Raw genomic sequence first — 21,765 nt, 5'->3', positions numbered from 1 at the left:
TATTGAGTCAGAGGCCAAAATCTTCGGAAAAATCTCAGGGTATGCACTAAACCAGGGAAAAACCCAGATTATTATTAATAATAATTGTGATATGACGGACTCGCGTATAACAGAATCTGCTACCTACCTAGGGGTGACCATCACATCTGACTTAGAAAAACTTGTTGACTTAAATCTGAAACCCGCATTGAATAAAATGCAGAAAGATCTCCGCCGTATTAATAATTTACACCTCTCATTGATTGGAAGGGTCAACGCACTAAAAATGGTCTACTTTCCAAAGCTACTGTATATATTCAGAGCTACTAATCTTGAAATTTCAGACCGTTGGTTTAAGACAATGGAGCGTATCTTTACAAACTTTATCTGGTCATACAAACAACCCCGCCGTTCATACAAACTGCTGACGCTCCCCAAAGAAAGAGGAGGTCTAGCGCTCCCTAATCTTAAAACATACTACTGGGCAACAGTCTTGTTATATAATCAGGAACTCTTCCATCTCGAGGGGATAGAGGTAGGGGAAGTTAATGAGACCCCATCAATTCACCGGATAATACTGGGGGATAACAGCACAGGCTATCTGTGGAGATATCTATTCGATAGCTATCACAAAAAAGTGAGATTAAAAACGCTTATAGGAGCGTTTAAGGTATGGAAATCTGTGAGGAAGATGGTAGGTTTAGGTCATTTATCCTATTATACACCAACTCAAAATAATCCCTCCCTACAAGAAATCTTTAAAGATAGCTGTATTAATAGGTGGAATGCGGTTGGGATCACTCATCTGGGATGTTTTTTCTCCTCAGAGGGGCTACACTCCTTTGGAACTTTGAGAGATAAGTTTCATCTGGAATGGAAAGACTTCTTTAAGTATCTACAGATTAGAGACTTTTTGTCAAAACATACAATGGGAGAGGGTATCATGTGTAAAATAGACATAGCTGACATTTTAAGCCACTCACAGAAAAAGTTCAAGATCGGGGAGGTATATTCTCTATTACTGAGATATCTTACGGATGATATTAAAAAAATCATCCAGAAGTGGCAAAGTAAAATCTCGATCACCTCTGAGGAATTTGAACACTCATATGGGTTATCTCAAACGGTCCTCATGTCTACTAAACTTCACACCCAATTCTATAAAATATTTTTTTTATGTATTACACCCCGGACAAAATATCTAAATGGGGTAGTGGAAGAGGTACAAGTTGTTTTCGATGCAATCTACAAAATGCGGACTGTATACATATTTTCTCTTCCTGTCCCGTTTTAACTCCTCTTAAAACAAATATTGCACGTTTTCTGACTTTGATCCTTGGAATAACGATTAATCTATCAGATGAAACTGTAGTTCTGGGTGTTACAAACCCTGCTAACCACAATGCCGGTCGCGAATTGATTTTTATCTCGATGGCCGTAATGAGAATATGTTTAGCCTCGGCTTGGCTAGATCCTATAGCCCCATCACATCAACAATGGTTTGCAAGATTGTTAGCTATTTTTAATTTAGAGATGGGGATATACAAAAACAAAGGCAGGAAGAGTCAGATTAAAGGACAAAAAATCTGGTCTCCCTTAATAGATTGGTCTAAAATGCAATGATATATACAGTAGTAACCAGTTTGTTTTGCTTAAACTGCAACTCAACTTTGCAATTTCACGAAATTTAATGTTAATGCATCAACTTAACTTTTAAATTTTCCTTTTCAGTATTGTTTTGTATAGCTTTCAATGGTTTTCAAGTGGCCAATTTCTTGTTTTTCTGATCTGCTCGACCGGGGAGGGCGGGACGGGGTCTGTGTTATCTGTTGTATTGTCTTTCTGTTGTAAAATCAAATAAAAAATAAATAAATAAAGGATTGTGGTGCTGTGGGCAGACACAGCTCCGAGGCACAGGCCCACAAATAGGCTTGGGTAACACATAGGGCTCTCCTCGTCCTCACGAGATCCCTGCCTACAGTCAGGCATCCTTCTGCCTGACTTCCGGTTTGGCCAGAACACTCATTTATAAGCTGAGTTGGAGCCCCCTTCTCAGGCTCCTGAAATCCAGTAGCAAAGAGTTCACCACGTGCTGATGCAGATGAGCCCACACCAGGGGCTCAACACCTAGGACTCCTGGCCTGCTCCAGCCCAAGTCCAGGGTAATTAGCAAAACATGCGGTACTCTGCTGGTCTCAGACCTGCAGACACGAGCAGGGAGCAGGCAGCACTTCTCCTCAAAAAGTGCACAGGCAGGCCAGCACACCAGGTCTCCTGGACAGAACAGCAGATCCTTCAGCTGCCAAGCAGGGCAGCAGGACAATCCCCCATCGGAGGTTCCTCCTGGCAGTCGCAGGTTCCAAGTAAGCACAAAGCAGCACATTTTCATGGGGTCACAGCCCCAATACTTATACCAGTGCCAGTCGTTGTTCTCCCCCTGGCACAGGGCTCTGTGCCCAGTCCAAACCAGTTCTGGGGGGCATTTAAACATTTAATTTACAGTGCACAACAACCTCCTTTGTTAGTGGAGGCTCTAGACCCAGACACACCACAGGGGGGCAGAGCCAGCATTTTGGAAGGCAGGCACAGTCCTATTCAGGCCCAGGTGCTACTCCTCCCACCACACCAAATCAAGATTGGCCTATTCAGCCTAGCGCTGACTCACCCAGCCCCTCTGGAGCCACTACACCTCCCCAGCCCCTCTCACTCCAGATCCAGACATTCAATACACATCAGGCAGGCACAAATCAACATAGCACACAGAAATGACCGCTTCTAAAAGTGGCATTTCTAAAATAGTAATAATAAATCTGCAAACACCATTGCGCAGCATTTATTGCCACTAGTCCAAATATACCAAACTTGACCACGCTACTCCTCTCATGTCAGGAATTACCACTGAAGCACATATCAGGGAATCCCCAATGCATTCCAATGAGAGGCTGCTTCACAGTAGTGAGAAACCAAAATGGCTGTCACTACTAGGACATGTCACAATTAAGGCACATGCCCTACCTTTTACCTACAGTGCACCCTGCCCATAGGGCTAGCTAGGGCCTACCTCAGGGGTGACTGATATGTAGTAAAAAGGCAGTCATAGACGTGGCAACCATTTTTTGTGCCACATCTCAGCTGCAGTAAACTGTGTGTGCACGCCCTGCAATGGCATTGGCCTGAGACAGGTTTTTAAGGCTACTTTGGTGGGTGGTGCAAGCAGCGCTGCGAGCCCACCAGTAGCATTTATATACTAGCTCAGGGCGTATGAGATACCACGTTACAAGGGACTGATAGGTAAATTAAATACGCCAAAACAGGTGTAGACCAATTTTACCACATTTACCATAGTGGAGCACGTGCACTTTTACCCTGGACAGCATTGATAAATTGCTCAGGGTCCTAAAACCACCAACACCAGGCCAGAAAAAATACCAGGAGGAAGGCAAAAATTTCAGCGATGACCCTGCAAAAAGGACCAGGTCCAACAGAGGCATTATGAGACTCATATGTACTTGTCATTAAATGGCTGCTTATAGTAGTCGTCTCCATAAATTTGTATTGAAAATAAAAGAGATTCGTACATGCAAGCAGGCTGTTATTGCCTACTTAAAACCAGATGACCCGATACAGAACTGCAGCTTCATAGAATACATTAACAGAATTGAACAAAAAGCAAGAACGTTGAAAACTGCTCGAAGTGAGGTCCGGTGATAATCAGAGAATAAAACTGCATTTGTATTTCAGGGGTCAGGCTGATAGCTGGGAAGAGGAAATATATATTATGTCAGTGTATTATACTAGCCCCTGTAAAAACTTATAAGTGAACCGTTTAAAGCCTGCATATTTTTAACTATGTCGGTAACAATTTGCGCTGCCACACTTTACAGCAGCTTTTTGAGTCTTATGGGGCTTTGCCCTACCATTAAATGTTATGTTTGCATAATTGATTGATGTACACCACCTTTCACCCTGCTCTGTACTCCAGTACGATTTAGCCGGTCATAAACAGAGACATTTTAATTTTTTTACTTTGAAATAATGCTTTTAAATTGAATGTCCTGTATATTTTTGCAAGGGTTTTTACTAACTGATGCAAACAACGTTTACTCATACTGAGACAAAGGCAACCTAGGGAGAATCTACCTGATTGAGTGGTTGGGGAGAGGCTGTCCCCGGCCCTACATACATTTCAAAGGTCGCTTTCTGCAGCACGCACAAAGGAACATGACACCAGGCCTGCCCTGATTTCTTTCACCATAGACAGGTTAGAGCGAAGACCAGAGGAAGGGGAAGAGCTAGCCAGAAGCAGTTTTGGGACCAGGTTAAATAATTCCAGCCCACAAAGACCGGCACCAGGTATAACAATACATCTTTCAGAACCACTCATAAGATCACTCCTGCCTTGTAAAAGCTTCAGAATACGTTTTGGCATCCTGCTAGAAGAACTGCCATGCTGCTGGAAGGATTGCCTTGCTGTCTGAAGAAAGGAGAATGAACATGCTTGCCTTGATCTCAAAGTGCCTTCAAGGGTACGGTTGCTGTCCTCCTGTGTGAGCTTCCAGAGGCCGACTTGCAACTGACCAGCACCAACTGGACCTGCCTTGACTTGCCACTGGCCTCTGCTGGAATGAGTCATTATCCCCCAATATCGGGCACATGCATTATTGTCAATTGCATTTGCAAACGGTGCGAATCGCAATTTTCGGCTGTTTGCGAATGCAATTGACAAAATTGGGATGCATCATGTTTTTCGCAATTTTTGAAATCGCAATCATGTTGTGATTTCTAAAATTACGATTGCATTTAAGAAATCGCAATTTGGGATTTCTTAAATGCAATGCATGAATATTTTAAATTTGCGAATTCGCAAATAGGGAGAGGTAATTTACCATGAAGTTGACCTTCATGGTAATTTACGAAAACTTTCAAAAATGCACAAAAGTGCATTTTTGAAAGTTTAATTTTACACACACACATGCCCTTGGGGCATGTGTGTGTGAAAAATACACTTAAAGTTATATTTCAGAGGTGCAGGGGGGGGTCCTTTGGACCCCCCCCCTGCACCCTTGAAATTGCATTCTCAATTTGCGATTCGCAAATTGCTAATCGCATATTGAGAATGACTTCCCATTCATTCCTATGGGCCTCTTCGCCCATAGGAATCAATGGGAAAGGATTCCTCAATTGCGATTCGCAAATTGTGAATCACAATTAAGGAATTTTAAGAAATCGCAAAAAAATTGCGAATTATTGATGCATAGCCTTTTGCGATTTCTCAATTGCGATTTCTTAATTTTCGCAATTAAGAAATCACAAACGGCAACAATGATGCATGTGGCCGTATGTGCCCTGCAGGTTCTTGACCCTTGACTGCCATCAGTGAGGGATCCTCATGGAGAAAAGGTGAAAATCCTGAACTTTGGGCTCCTTGTCACTGTGAAGTGACCTGTTAGCTCCAAAAATTGACTGCCAATGTGAAGCTCCAGCATGATGTACTCTTTGTGTTGACAGTGACCATCTGCGATGACTGGTAATGTAAGACACACACTTTCCATCAAAGTTACCATCTGCAATGATCAGTGAACACAAAGGTTCAACTGGCTATTTGCGCTGCAGAAATGACAGTCTGTGGCACTTGGCATACTCTTTATGCCAAAAGCCTCCTCATCACTGCCTCCTTCAGTGCGAATGGCACTCTTCACAACAGACTTGAGAAGGACAAATGAGTAGTCACTGGCCTATATAAATCCTTGTTTGGCTTGGAGCCTCTGACAATATCCTCAGCACACCAGAGGTAGGAAGAGGAGCTTGGGCGCCCCTAACACAGAATGAATAGCAGGACATATTTTATAAGGTGCAATGCACAACACCCAACATTTCAACCACTGAAAGGGCAGTGAATATCGCTTCCTATAAGTGTTGGACCCCGACTAGGCTATATAAAATGAATCCTGAAAAAGGGGATACATTTTGGAGATGCAAAATCTCTCCAGGGACATTGGTCCATCTTCTTTGGTAATGTCCCAGATTGGCATTGTTCTGGAAAGTGATTCTAACAGAAGTAGACACTCACTTTGACACTCAACTCCCCAGATTTCCCTCCTTCACTATATTGGGTGTCTCCAATCACTTACCTCCCTGCTCCGCTCCAAACAGGGTAGACATATCACTCTAGCCCTCCGAGCAGCTCACCAGGCAATACTGGCCCTCTGGGGCGCTAAAAAGTCCCATTGAGACTAACCTAGTTTCACCGCATTTGAGACCTCCTAGGAATGGAGAGGCTGGCAATATCTCTTGACCCTGGTGGGGACACTTTCAGAGAAACATGGCCCCCATTCATAACAATTCTTTTGCGAGAATTTACCGAGCTGACATGCCCTAGATACCTAAAGTTGCTGCGGCCGACAGGATCCCCTCCCTCTAATGCCTCTCAGGACTTACGTCTCAGGGCTGTGGATATACTTTGGATACAGCTGGCACCCGAGGGGCAGGGGGACGATCTATATGGTTTAGGGCTTAAGTTGAAAGCTGCATACTTGCTGAGGGAGGCTGAATGTTGATGCCAACTCAGCATTGTGACACTTATATTATGCTTTGGCAGCAACAATAAAACAGCTGGACTAACATGGTCCCTGTTTTCGATCTGCTCTCCATCGCTGTTGGCCTGAACTTGTAACTTTCTTCCTGTCTAATGTGGCCAGACTACTGATTAGATTTTTGTCATCCTGGTATCCTTTTATTTATTAAAATTGACTCTTTGTTTTCTAAATTGGTTTTAAGATTTTTTTGTGTGGTGTTTTCACTATATTACTGTTTGTGTGCTGCATAAATACTTAATGGAGTGCTTCTAAGTTAAGGCTGACTGTGATTATTTTAGTGACTTTTGTGATTCAACCTGTCAAGGATTGTGGTTGTTTCCTGAAGTGGGTCTTCCACCCCTCTCAACTAACAAGCCAATTTCTAACAGTGTTACCTTATCAAGAGGGACATGACTCCTGCTGTTTGTAAGCAGACACGTTGGTTCATTTCTGTTCAAGAGGTACAGTGGACTTCACAACAGTTGTCAAAATCGCGAAATCTGTGGAATTGCAAAATATTTTGCCCACCTCTAATTTGGACTGTGAACGACACTGGTGATCCGTAAACCTTGCTTTCACGGGGTCATACATGCCAAAACTCACCTCTGTGTCATACTTTTCGACATAAAAAGGTCATCAAGGGGGCGCACCACACAATCATAGAGTGACACGTGAACTCGTTGTCCAAGGAGTGTGCTCAGGGTGCATAGTATTGGGGATGCACTATCATACGTAGTACACGAGTCCAGCTGCGTGGTAAAGTGCAAATGCAATTTTACTGTGCGGCTCCATATTGTATTCAACGTTTGCAATGTGGTCTCCTTTCTTTTGAGAAAAATGCATTATCATTTACTCCAGCATATTATTGAAATCACAAACCATTGAATTCATTTGCCTACTCATCGATCTGTGGAGGCATACTAGTGGAATAACAATACTTTTGTCAAACAACGAACGTTCGTTTGTGTTTCTTGATGTTTCTGCTCGAGGCTGATGAATAGTGCACGCTTGCTAAAAACCTGCAATCTATCTTGCATCCGATGAATGCAATTTAGATGGAAGACTTTGTTACATGACCTCAAGTGCCCCTCATTCTCTATCATTCTGCATGGAACATTCTGTACATTATTTAATTTATGTAACAGACTCTTCAGGTGCTTCAAATAGCTTTCTATTTTATTACCGCAAAGGCCAACAATGAACATCCTGCAAAGCCCTTGCTGAGACAACATCATTCTCAGTTAAATATTTTGTTACATTCTATGAGGCAGCCTTTCCACCAGAAACATTTCAAAGCACACCATCTTTTCAGAGTGCTTCGTATATTTTTAAGTCTGGGCTAGAGACAGGCTTTAACTCTCTTGCAGTAATATTTATAATAATACATAACTTATCATGAGTACATGGTGCTGAATGAGGTCGTACTGTCGGCCAACGCTGGTCGTATTCCATCGAATCAGTGGCGCCGTACCACTTTCCAGGAGCACTCCCAAACGCATAGCACTGATGTAGATTCACTGACTGGCCTGTGTTAGCAGCCCACACAGAGCTATTGAGCGGCGTCTCCAGTGTCAGAAAAAGCGGACCTGAGATAGCAGTTACCCAGTAACAAAAGCCCCCGCGCCGGGGGGCACCTGTGGCACTGGCAGGCCCCTGGTCAGAGAGCTTCGGACCAGGTCTGGAGCTTGGGGGGCGGATGTATGTAATTACATCGTATAATTATACCACGCGTGCCATTACCACACGGCTATTACTACGCAATGTCAATGACAAAGACATATATATAGGGTGTGTGAGGGCATTACATCCAACAAAATGGATGCCCTACTGTAGGTCGCTTATAGACCAACAGCATCCAGACAACCCGGTGATACGTACATTCCCCGCAGCTCCTTTTGGATTATTTACTTACTAAGGGCATGGGCTGAGTGGAAATTGCCCTTCTACCCGTCTCCCTCCTGTTGTATACAATGACAAAGACTTGCCATTACATTGCATACTTTTACCACAAGTATGCCTTCACCACGCATGCCATTACAATGCACAGGCATGCGTGGTAAAGCTACACTCATAGTTAAAGTTTGTAAGGTAACTACTCCCACCCCTACACTACCCCTGACCCTAAAACACTGACTACGACACTACAACACTACCCACACTACTCCCGCCCCTACACTACCCTAAACCCTAAAACACTACTACACTGCAACAATACCCACACTACTCCCACCCCTTCACTACCCTAAACCCTAAACACTCCTACACTACAAGACTACCCACACTACTCCCACCCCTACACTACCCTAAATCCTGAAACACTACTACACTACACTAACCACACTACTCTCACCCCTACACTACCCTAAACCGTAAAACACTACTACACTACACTACCCACACTACTCCCACCCCTACACTACCCTAAACCGTAAAACACTCACCTACCCTAAACCACTACCCACACTACTCCCACCCCTACACTCCCCTAAACCCTAAACACTACAACACTACAACACTACCCACACTACTCCCACCCCTACACTACCCTAAACCCTAAAACACTACTACACTACAACACTACTAACACTACTCCCCCTAAACAAACCTAAACCCTAAAACACTACTACACTACAACACTAACCACACTACTCCCACCCACACCCCTACATTACCCTAAACCCTAAAACTACAACACTACCCTACCGTAAACCACTACCCACACTACACCCACCCCTACACTACCCTAAACCCTAAAAACCACTACACTACACTATTCACACTACTACCACCCTTACACTACCCTAAACACTAAAACACTACCCTACCCTAAACCGCTACCCACACTACTCCCACCCCTACACTACCCTAAACCCTTAAACACTACTACACTACAACACAACCCACACTACTCACACCCCTACACTACCCTAAACCTTAAAACACTACAACAAGACAACACTACCCACACTACACCCACCCCTACAGTACCCCAAACCCTAAAATACTACTACAGTACAACACTACCCACACTACTATTTTATTACCGCAAAGGCCAACAATGAACAACCTGCAAAGCCCTTGCTGAGACAACATCATGTTCAGTTAAATATTTTGTTACATTCTATGAGGTAGCATTTTCACCAGAAACATTTAAAAGCACACCCTGTTTTCAGAGTGCTGCGTATATTTTTAAGTCTGGGCTAGAGAAAGGCTTTAACTGTCTTGCAGAACATTTCGAATTTAAGAATTAATACAAATAATATTTATGAGAATAAATAAGGTATCATGAGTACATGGTGCTGAATGAGGTCGTACTGTCGGCCAGCTCTGGTTGTCTTCCATCGAATCAGTGGCGCCGCACCACTTTCCAGGAGCACTCACAAACGCATAGCACTGATGTAGATTCACTGACTAGCCTGTGTAAGCAGCCCACACAGAGCTATTGAGCTGTGTCTCCAGTGTCAGAAAAAGCAGACCAGCGATAGCGGTTACCCAGTAACAAAAGATGGATAAGACCCATAGCGGAGAGGTCTTGTATGAGGGTAAGAGCATTAAGCAGGGAAAGGGAGTTATTAACTAGATTGCATGAGCTATAACTGGCTGCACACTGCTGAGTGTTATGGTTTTATAGTGGATTAGCGCGGTTAGATAGGACTTGACATTAATATATCATGCCCTGGCTAGCCATATATCAGCCCTCCTTATTTTAGCTGTATATTGGAAATAGTATGCTGATTAGGCTGATTCATTTCTGTGAGCTTTAAACTGCAGATTCTCATTGAGGCACGCAAGTATGCTACAGACTAGAAACATTTTCTATTGTAATGGAAGCAAAGCCATCATGCAGAATTACTGATAAATCTACATATCACACAAATACTAATGTCTGGAAATGTGGTTTCAGCAAATATGTATCATTTGAACATCACCAAGTAAAGTGTCTTGATTGTTTTGATTCTATTAAAAATCTGTTTCCAGCAGACTTCTGAATTACAAACAAGTGGTCCATTTGTGGTTTCATGATTGCTGATAAGTTTTGAAACATTTGCAGTTTACGGATATTTAAAAGTTGCTGTGTGTTACAAAGACCCTAACATTTTTCAGCCTTTGTTTTTGCAACCCCAAGAAAATTTGGGAAAGCATGGTTCATTCCACAACACATTTGTGATTATATATCAATTGTTTTAGCTTCTAAAGCACAGTCAATGATGACCTTACTGTGCACCAGGATAGGACAATCTTTGATGGGTCTCTTCAATGAATAATGAAAGACTAGGAAGGAAACATAACTTTGTAACCTGTACCATGCAGTTTGCATGTAGCTCTTTGATGGCAGTTCATAGCTCACTGTGCTAGATTACAATTGTAACTTATGAACTGCACAGTAATAAAAGAATCTCAGTGACCAAAGCAGTCTCCCACTGAGCTCTGCACATAAAATACTGTTCTTTAATATGCATGGTACACATTCTTTGCAGTAGGCATATTAACGCTTTGTGCTATCTTAGATGATTCAAAACTCCCATCTTGCTCCAGCAGGTACATTAGTCACCAGACACTGTTGAACCAGCAACCAGCAAATATGTATCATTTGAACATCACCAAGTAAAGTGTCTTGATTGTTTTGATTCTATTAAAAATCTGTTTCCAGCAGACTTCTGAATTACAAACAAGTGGTCCATTTGTGGTTTCCTAACTGCTGATAAGTTTTTAAACATTTGCAGTTTACGGATATTTAAAAGTTTCTGTGTGTTACAAAGAACCTAACATTTTTCAGCCTTTGTTTTTGCAACCCCAAGAAAATTTGGGAAAGCATGGTTCATTCCACAACACATTTGTCATTATATATCACTTGTATTACCTTCTAAAGCACAGTCAATGATGACCTTACTGTGCACCAGGATACGATAATCTTTGATGGGTCTCTTCAATGGTTCCCTCACTATCACCCTCCAGCAGTGCCGCTCATTTCTCCATAGCCCCACTCTCACATGTATTTCATTTGTTTAATAGCCCCTTCTTGTACCAGTATAAGATGTAGGAGCACTTTACATTGCACACACATACAGAGACAATGAATCACACATGTGTAAGTCAGTATATAGAACATGTTACATAAGGCAAAGAGTGCTTGGTCTGAAGAACCACAAACTCAGGATTCAGAACATAACTCAGTAAATAGCATTGACTTTAATGATAGGAATGTATTTCTACTCCAACAAACCTTTTTTACAAACATCAGGATAATGAAAGACTGGGAAGGAAACATAACTTTGTAATCTGTGCCATGCAGTTTGCATGTAGCTCTTTGATGGCAGTTCATAGCTCACTGTGCTAGATTACAATTGTAACTTATGAACTGCACAGTAATAAAAGAATCTCAGTGACCAAAGCAGTCTCCCACTGAGCTCTGCACATAAAATACTGTTCTTTCATATGCATGGTACATATTCTTTGCAGCAGGCATATTAACGCTTTGTGCTATCTTAGATGACTCAAAACTCCCATCTTGCTCCAGCAGGTACATTAGTCACCAGACACTGGTGAACCACACCTGAATATAACTGAGGCAGCTTTTATTGTCGCCTGAAAACTGCTGGATGTACAAAGATCATTGCAGGCCATCCCCCAGTAACAAAACCGCCCTCCACCTCCCAGGTAAATGCCTGATGCCCAGTCCAGCCAGTTCGGCCTTGCATCACCCTCCAATGGTGCCCCTCATCTTCATATAGACCCTCTCTTATATGTAGTTAATTTCTTTCATAGCACACACATATTATATAGAGACAAGGACTCATATAAATGTGAAAGTCAATGTATAGGAAATGTTACTTAGGATAATAGGGGCTACATGGTGCAATCATTCATTTATCCATCATTCAGTCTTTCACCATTCATTCTGTCCTTCCATATGTGTACCAAGCTATAGCCAAACATGTTCAACTATTTGCAAACCTATCCATCATGTATTCTTTCATCCATCATTTCACTCACTCATCCATGCATCCATCCATCCATCCATCCATCCACCCAATCCATCTGTACACTCATCCATCTACTCTTCCACCCATCCATCCATTCACTCATCCATCCTGCCATTTACCCTTTCACCCACCCACCCATTCTTTCACTTACTCATCCATCCATCCAGTAACTCATCCTTCCACCCATTCAGCCTTTCAGTTATTCATGCATCCATCCTGCTTTTCTCTCTCCATCGACCCTTTTCCATAACCATCCATCCTTGCATCCATGCACCCATCCATATATTCATCCACATGAATCAATCCATTGACCCTATAACTCATCCATCCTTTTACTCATCCATCCATCCTTTCTCTCATCCATCCACCCTTTCACTCATCTATCCATCCCTTTGTCCATCTACCCTGCTTTCACTCACTCATCCATCCTTACATCTACCCTTTCACTCATCCGTCCATCCATTCACCATTTGATTATCAATTCATCAATCCATCCATCAATTTACTCATCCATCCACCCATTCACTCGCCCCTCATTCACCCTTTCACTCATCCATCCTTCCTTTCACTCATCTATCCACCCTTTTACCCATTTATTCATCTATAAAGTTTTATATAGCGCAAACTGACCCAAGAGGGTATCAGTGTGCTTTACATTTTGGATCGTTGAGTTAAAAGTTACATCAGTTACAAGAGCAAAGTATGTACAGTACACATAAACAATGTTGCAAGAGATCTTAGGTGGGGGGGAGTAATAGCAGGGAGACGAGGAGGAACTGTGCCCAATGTCCGGTTGGGTAGGTGACGGTCAAGGGGGAAACCAGGGCCAATCTCCTCATTAGATGTCTAGCAGCTCCACTGGGCATCAGCTATGTTGCTCAGGTCTCAGTGTTCAGGAAAACCAGTTTTGAGTTTATTTGATTTGAGAAGTTTATATAACGCTGGCTAGACCAGGAGGTATCAGCGCACTTAACCAGAGCATCATTACATTACAAGGTACATCTAAAAAGGTTTATATAGCGCAGGCTAGACCCGGAGATATCAGAGCGCTATACCAGAGGAGCAATGCGTTACAAATTACATCAGTTACAATAGCGTAGTAAGGTACTGTAAACAAACAATGAGGTTGAGAGAATTTGTAGGAAAGGAGGGGAGGAAGGAGCCATAGCAGGGAGACGAGGAAGAACCGTGTACAATGTCCAGCTGGGTAGGTGACGGTCAAGGAGGAAACCAGGGCCAATCTCCTCATTAGCTGTCTAGCAACTCCACTGGGCATCAACCATATTGCTCAGGTATCAACGTTCGAGAAAAAATGGTTTAAATAGATGCATGGGCTACAGTAACAGAGTCACGTAATGGAAGAGCATGTCTCCACTAGAAGATAGAGGTAAAAGAAGGAGGTGGGGGAGGGAGGGAGTAAAAACAAACCAGAGAAGGAGCTTGGGCTGACATTTAGGCCAATGGGGAATGTGTTCAAGGTCTTGTTGGAGTCTGGTGGTGGGCAAAACTGTGGCAGACATCTTATCCATCTACCCTTCCACCCATACGTCCATCTATTTACCTTTTCTCTGCTCCATCCTTCCACTCACTCATCCATCCATCCTTTCCCTCATTATCCATCCATTCACCCTTTCATTCATCCATTCACCCTTTCATTAATCTATCTGAGCCATCCCTTCACTTACGCACTCATCCACCTTTTCATATGAATTACGAGCTGAGCCTTTGTCTGCAGAGTTGCAGACAGAAGGTACCCATCAAGATCGCCACCCTTGCTGTAGTTCCTAAAGCAAGCGGAGGGGGAGGGAGAAAAAGTGGAAGTCATGAGTCATGCATGATGAACTATGCCAGGACATGAGGTGACTGTGACATGGTGTTGTTTCCAGGGCTTTAAGTGGGATGAAAAAACTGGGGGGTCTCTCCAAAGGCGATGTTCAATATATTTCATAGTGTGGCTTTAAACTCAAGATAAAAATCTTTGCTTAGCATAGTATGCCGCCTGACTGGTATTCTGCTACTTCTGTTATTGCATCAGATATATAACACTATAAGTAACGTTACAACTACAACAAGCCAGAACTATTGGCTTTTTCAATTGTTGATAGTTGCATAAATTAAATAAAAAAGCAGCAACCATGTCTTTGTTGAACATAGTATTGAAAATGCTTCCGTTTTTTTTAATAGTTTTATATAGCGCGGACTTGAACCGAATTCGGTATCTGAGCGCTTTACATAGCACCAGTTGTGTTACATGAGGATACATTCATTTTCGTTAAGCACGGGGAGATTAAGGGATTTGCTCAGAATCACACGATGTTCAGTGACATTGCTGAGACTCAAACCCAGTTCCCCAGAATTCAAGTCAATCGCCCTAGCAGGTTGGCCAATTCCTCTAAGTTCTAAAACGATGAGACTGTGAAAGAACTAGAACCCCTTCTTTTCAAATTCTTTCATCACCTTCATTTCATGAACTGGAATCTCACATAGCAGCATGTGCATTTTTGTACATTTCTTCCATCTGACAGAATGCCATGCCCTAGACCAAGGCAGGAGGAGGCCCACCAAGTGCTTTAACAGCCCAGACTGGCCCATTGTCTTTCTGTATGTGGCAATCAGCCGACATAAAGAATGACTATGGGCAGGGTGGGGCTTCACTTGAGCTCAGAGTATGAGTGTGAGGCAGCCCCATCAGGAAGTTTAGGCTTCTCCAGGGGAACAGTGATGTTCCCCAATGCCCAACATTACGGAATAAAGGTGTTTGTAAAAAGTATCCTCACGAACAACAGACGTGAGATCCAAATTACAGACGGTCCGTGAAATTTACTGATGGTTGGTCACCCTAGGGCCACCTGCATGAACTTTAAAGAGGGGCTCCCTCAAGTTTCATTAAGCCACTGCAGTTACCATTACATTGAGAGGTGTAGTGGGTACACACGGTCATTCTTCGGTGATCTTGCTGATACCCCATGAAGCATTGGACTTGTTATCGTCTTCCTCTGCACCCACCCTGTAAGGCTGTAAGCAAATTGCATGTGGAGCTGCAGAACACAGGATATGGTGAAGGTGGAGCAGATCAACCAAGAGAGAGATCACAAGGATGGCACAGTGATGCAGCCTGCCAGGTGAGAAAAGGGGATCTCTCTTGAAATACGGACCTTAAAGTTGGGGTGATGATGGGCCTGATTCTTCACCTCAGATCCCCTGTAAGTGACAGAGTCACTTGGTCTTTGAATGGATCACAGTATTGGCTGAGAAAGAAAAGCCTGCCTGAACTCAAGCCAGGATGTTTCAGTGCACAACGGTCATGGTTCATCGGGTATTTGAAAGCATGCTCCTGAGCGAGTGTGGCCGACATGGGGAATCTTTTTCAATCATCTGCAGTTCTGCTACCATATTATCCTTTATCCATTTCGCTTATTAGTTGATGTGATTCCACTTAGAAAAATGCCAAAGGGAAGGTACTGTAAAGTCTGTTGGAATTATGTTTCAAGTGCTATGAAGCTGAGTGATCCAGAACCAAGAGTCCCTAAGTTAAGGGTTTGACAAAAGTCAATTCAATATACATATAAGGTCAAAACTACTTTCGTACAAGACCTTGAAACATTGAAATATAGCACCAACATTGTTCATATGAGAATAGAGAAACTTGATAATTATTTGTACAGAGATCATATCTAAATAAGGGTCCTGGGAGACGACCTGTAGAGTTGAGCACTTGAGTCTTTTACAATACGGTTGTTTTTTGAGGAATGTTGGGATGTTGAGGATGGAAAATAGCAACAGAGTGGGCCCAAAGAAACCGACAAATGAAGAATAATCCAGAGATGTTATGAGAGGGGCAGGTCTGAAAATAGAATGAGTAAAGTTGTCATCTCATTCCAGAACTTCAGGCAGTGTCCACCATCTTTGTATCCTTCATCCTCTTCTGCTTCTGAAGATATGCATGCTCATGAGCCTCATAGTGGTGGGTCACTGCTCCGTTCACCGGGGGACCCCCAAGGCCGTAATTAACTCCGACTTGGAGTTGAGAGCAGGTTGAGCGTGCAATTCTACCATGGTCTCACAGGGGTGGGCTGTTAGACTCATGGAAGAGCCTAACATGTAGCCTGCTGCCATGACGGTGCTGATTGCATGTTCCTGCACTGTGTGGTATGCATGCCTCACCGTGCAGGAACAGGGGTGCAATTACAAGGGGGCACAAAATGTTCCCCCACCGCATGCACCCCAGGCCCGGATCTGGCAGGGGGCTTAGTTGCCTCTCTGCCAACCTTCTCATGGTGGGCTCACTGCCATAAAAAGGGATGAAAAGGCAACTCAAAATATGCTCAGTGGTGCTGAGAGCAGCACTGCTAGCACATTCATGAATGTTGTAGACTACTGGCCCCCGCTGTGATCCTTGATTGCTGTGAAGTCAGCAGTCTCGTGGCTGTCCGACTCAGAATACAGGGGGCAGACCCACAGTGAGGCAGTAGAAGGATCCTGAAGAAAGCCATACTCGTAATACAGCCCTAAGACTTATACAAATAAGTTCCATTTTCCAGACTGCAGCACTGCTCTTTATACACCAACCAACAATGGATCTAGCACCCTTTCTTGAGCCTCCCTCTTTATTGTTTTTATTGTTTAATCTCAAGCAGGGGAATGTATCAGGACTGTAATCGCACATCATCCCAATACCATCATGTGCCTCATAAGCACCTTCCTTTCACACCAATGATACACTTTAGCATAGCATTTTCACTCAGACGCATCTTCTGACCCTTCTGCTTCATACTCTTAGATCCCAAGCACCATTTCCTACATTTCTGCCATGTAGAGATTGGAAGATCGTGCACTTTTAAAAAAAAAACTGGAGTGTTCTCCCTTTTGTTAATCAGCTTAGGCTTTTAAGGCTCAGGTGAATATGGTCTGAACAGTACAAAGTGAGTTTGAATTGTTCTCAACAGACCACTGTTCTTTTTAGTTTGGGAGTGATTCTTTCTAGGAGAATAGTGAAAGTCATGTTAAAGTAGTTTAGTTCACTCACCCATATGCCACTCATTTCACAATGATCACTTCGTTCACCTACTCAGAAATCAGATAAGTAGTGCCACTCATCATATTTACAGTGCATGATGTTTTATTGGTCTGCATTATGTGCATGTGTGTTGCTTCAATTTCATCTCTTTTATTTCAAAGTTTCTCAACCAAATACAAAAGAATGAAAAAAATATTGTTTTACACTAATATTGAAAAATATATACAAAAATATCATTTTTTAAGATGTATATATTTAAGCATAGTAAACATTAAATATATTAACATGTAATAGTAATATGATGGAAATTAAATATATTTAAAGAATGCAAAATATATATATATATAAATATGTAATTATTGAAGCAAACACACACACATATATATGTATGTGTGTATGTTTATTTGCACATATGTAATGTAAACCTATTAATAAAATTATACTTTTTATTTATATTATTTACTTTTTTCAACTTTAATAACATAAGACATATATATTTATATATATATTCACTGAAAAAACCATAGGTTTCACACCAGTTATAGTTAGCTGGACATTTTACTCATACAAAACCATTGAAATTCCCCCGTTATAGTTAGTTGTACTCACTATAACTTGCGCGCCCGCAATCCACTGCTGATGATGTCACATATTACATCATTCATGACATGGTCAGTCACATCACTGATGACATCACTGATGATATCTCAAATGACATCACTGATGACATCATCCATGTGACAATGAAATACACCTTATCACACACTAGTATAATATTTTTCACTCACTGTAAAATAGAAAGTGCCCTATTTCAAACCATTGACAAATCAATAGTATTTTCTAAACATCCACTCAGTGAATGATAGATCTATACGCACATCTAATCACTTACCTACAGATTCAGTGTTATATGCAGTGAATAATTAACAGAACACTAACAAATATACTTATACGCCTATTTCAACATTACACACCAGCACACATTGTATTCACTTATAAAGACATCTTATTGACTTATGCAAACAATGGATCATACTTACATTTACTCACCTGCGCACTTCTACAAACACCACTTCATCTATTCATCTATACACTTAGTGTGTTATAAAATGACTATTAGAAATATTCAGTTCTCCATACAATGACTCATACAATCACTAAGTCTTAGGCTCACTTAATTAGATATAACTGTAACATACACTGCTTTTTTATGCAAATTTAATGGAGATGTACCATTGAGAGACATATTTAATCACCACTACACCCATAAACATATACACTCACTGAAACAAGTGTTATAACATGTAGTCTTAACCTCATTTAACTACTGAAAGAACTATTCACACATTTTTAGGCAATTACGTACCCCCACCAAACCACATAGACATTCATTTACTCATACAAATACTCAGTTAAGAAACCAATAACAAATATAGTCTTTAATATACCAATCAAGTCAAAGCAATAAAGACTTTAACACAGTTAAATAACTACATATTATATATAGTGAGACTCTTCAAATTAGTCAAGGAAACAATTAATGGCACTGTTACTAAATCCATCATTCACACATTTATATTTATATATCCACTCATTCTTCAATGCAAAGTAGTGTATTTATAATACATATTTAAATATCAAAGCAAACCACATTCACTGGATGATGTCATCAGTGATGTCATTTGAGATGTCATCAGTGATGTCATCAGTGATGTCACTGACCATGTCATGAATGATGTAATATGTGACATCATCAGCAGTGGATTGCGGGCGCGCGAGTTATAGTGAGTACAACTAACTATAACGGGGGAATTTCAATGGTTTTGTATGAGTAAAATGTCCAGCTAACTATATCTGGGGTGAACCTAGGTTATTTTTAGTGAATTTCAAAGGTTTTTTAAATGCTAATTCCTAACAATAACGAGTGTGAAACCTATGGGGCCTTATTTACGAGCCCCCTGCGCCTCCGGAACGTCAATTTTTGTGACGTTATGGTGACGCAGAAGACTGTGTGATATTTATCAGGCAGGACTAATCCACTTTTTGTGGCGTAATCCTGCCTGATAAATATCAGTCCCTGCGTTAAAGGGACGTGCAATGGGTGTTGCTGGGGGCATTCCCAGCAGCATCCATGGACTTGAGTAATTTATAGCATCCTCAAAGTCAGTCTTTCAAAAATTCCAAAGTATAGGACATGATAATCCAAATTCAAATGTTTCTCAAGAAAAGTCATAAACCGTGTCCGTGGGTCATATCTGCCCAAACGCCGATATTCCGAACGATTGAAAATGACTTCTCTTGAGAAACATTTGGATTTGGATTATCATGGGAGAAATATCTAGTTATATGACAACAGGATACCAACATAACTTGAAGAAAATAAGAACGCCCTGAAGAAGTTCTGTTGTACAGAACGAAACGCGTCGGCTGGCTGTGGTACATAAACTTAAGGAAAATAAAAGCATTTGAATATACACCAAGATTCAGCGCTTCAATAAGGACTCTAAGTGATATAATTTGATTCGACTTGTTGTGCAAGTGGAGGTGTGCCAAACTTTGGAATATTCTCCACTACTCTCTACTATTCACTCTCTACTACTCCACTACTCTCTACTACTCACTCTCTACTACTCTCTACTACTCACTCTCTACTACTCTCTCTCTACTACTCACTCTTTACTACTCACTCTCTACTACTCTCTACTACTCAATCTCTACTTCTCACTCTATACTACTCTCTACTACTCACTCGCTACTACTCTCTCTCTACTACTCTCTACTACTCACTCTCTACTACTCACTCTACTACTCACTCTCTACTACTCACTCTCTACTACTCACTACTACTCACTCTCTACTACTCTCTCTCTACTACTCCCCACTACTCACTCTACTACTCACTCTCTACTACTCTCTACTATCTCTCTCTCTGCTACTCACTCTCTACTACTCACTCTCTACTACTCACTCTCTACTACTCACTCTCCACTACTCTCTACTACTCACTCTTTACTACTCTCTACTACTCACTCTCTACTGCTCTCTACTACTCACTGTACTACTTACTCTCTGCTACTCTCTACTACTCACTCTCTACTACTCACTCTCTACTACTCTCTACTACTCACTCTAATATTCACTCTACTACTCTCTACTACTCACTCTCTGCTACTCTCTCTACTGCTCTCTACTACTCTCTACTACTCACTTGCTACTCTCTATTACTCACTCTCTACTCTCTACCTCTCTCTACTTCCCTCTCTACCTCTACCTCTCTACCTCTACACCTCTACCTCTACACCCATACCCCTCTACCTCTCTCTACACGCACACATATACACATATATATGCATATATATGCATATGCATTTATGTATATGTATGTGTATTACCTACTGGCGGTCGCCAGTAGGTAGTTATAGTTAGGACCTAGTTTCCATAGGAAAGCCGTAACATTCTATTGGGAATAACTTTGGCCCTGGTGGACGAATGTTTGCAAATTTCTCAAAGAAGATGGCTCGGTCCGCTGTGCTCATTCTGTGAAAGTTTTGGGGGGATTGGTGAAGTGGGGGCTGAGATAAAAGGGGGTCCCAAAACGTGTTTTTCCCATGTTATTTTCCATTGGACGTTTAGACACGGATACAGCTCGAACGGCTGAATGGATTTATAAGAAATTTGGTAGAAAGGTAGAGTGTGGGTCGCAGATCACGCTTTTGTTTAAATAGTGTAAATCCGTTCAGTAGTTGCTGAGAAAATTGAAGTTGAAATCAGTTCTATATCTGTAAGCGCGCACGGGTGCGCGCACCTATGCGGATGTGCGCGAGCGGCATTGTGATTTGCTGTTTAACGTCTGTCAACATTCGATTCGGAGGAAATCAGGAAGTGTTGTCCTCCATTTTGTTAGTGCGAGTGAATATATTGTACATAACAAAGGGTTAGTATATGGAAAGGGGAGAAGGTAGAGATTGTCTGGCTGGGTAGGTTTTCTAAGGGGGTGCAGTATGGACCCTGAACGCGAAAAGACCATTTTTTTTGGGAGAAAAAAGTTGCGGGGTGCACGCACTCTGTCACGCACCCCTATTTACAAGACTGTGAAATACTATAGTGGTGAGAATGGAAAGAAAGCAGGGTGGAGAGTGTTTGATTTCGTAGGTTTCTTGAGGGGTTTATTAAGGATGACAAAAGTCTAAAAGTAGCTTTTTTTTGCAAA

The sequence above is a fragment of the Lissotriton helveticus genome, chromosome 4_1 (genome assembly GCF_964261635.1).
Source record: "Lissotriton helveticus chromosome 4_1, aLisHel1.1, whole genome shotgun sequence".
Taxonomy (NCBI): Eukaryota; Metazoa; Chordata; class Amphibia; order Caudata; family Salamandridae; genus Lissotriton; species Lissotriton helveticus.
This window is presented reverse-complemented; position numbering follows the sequence as displayed.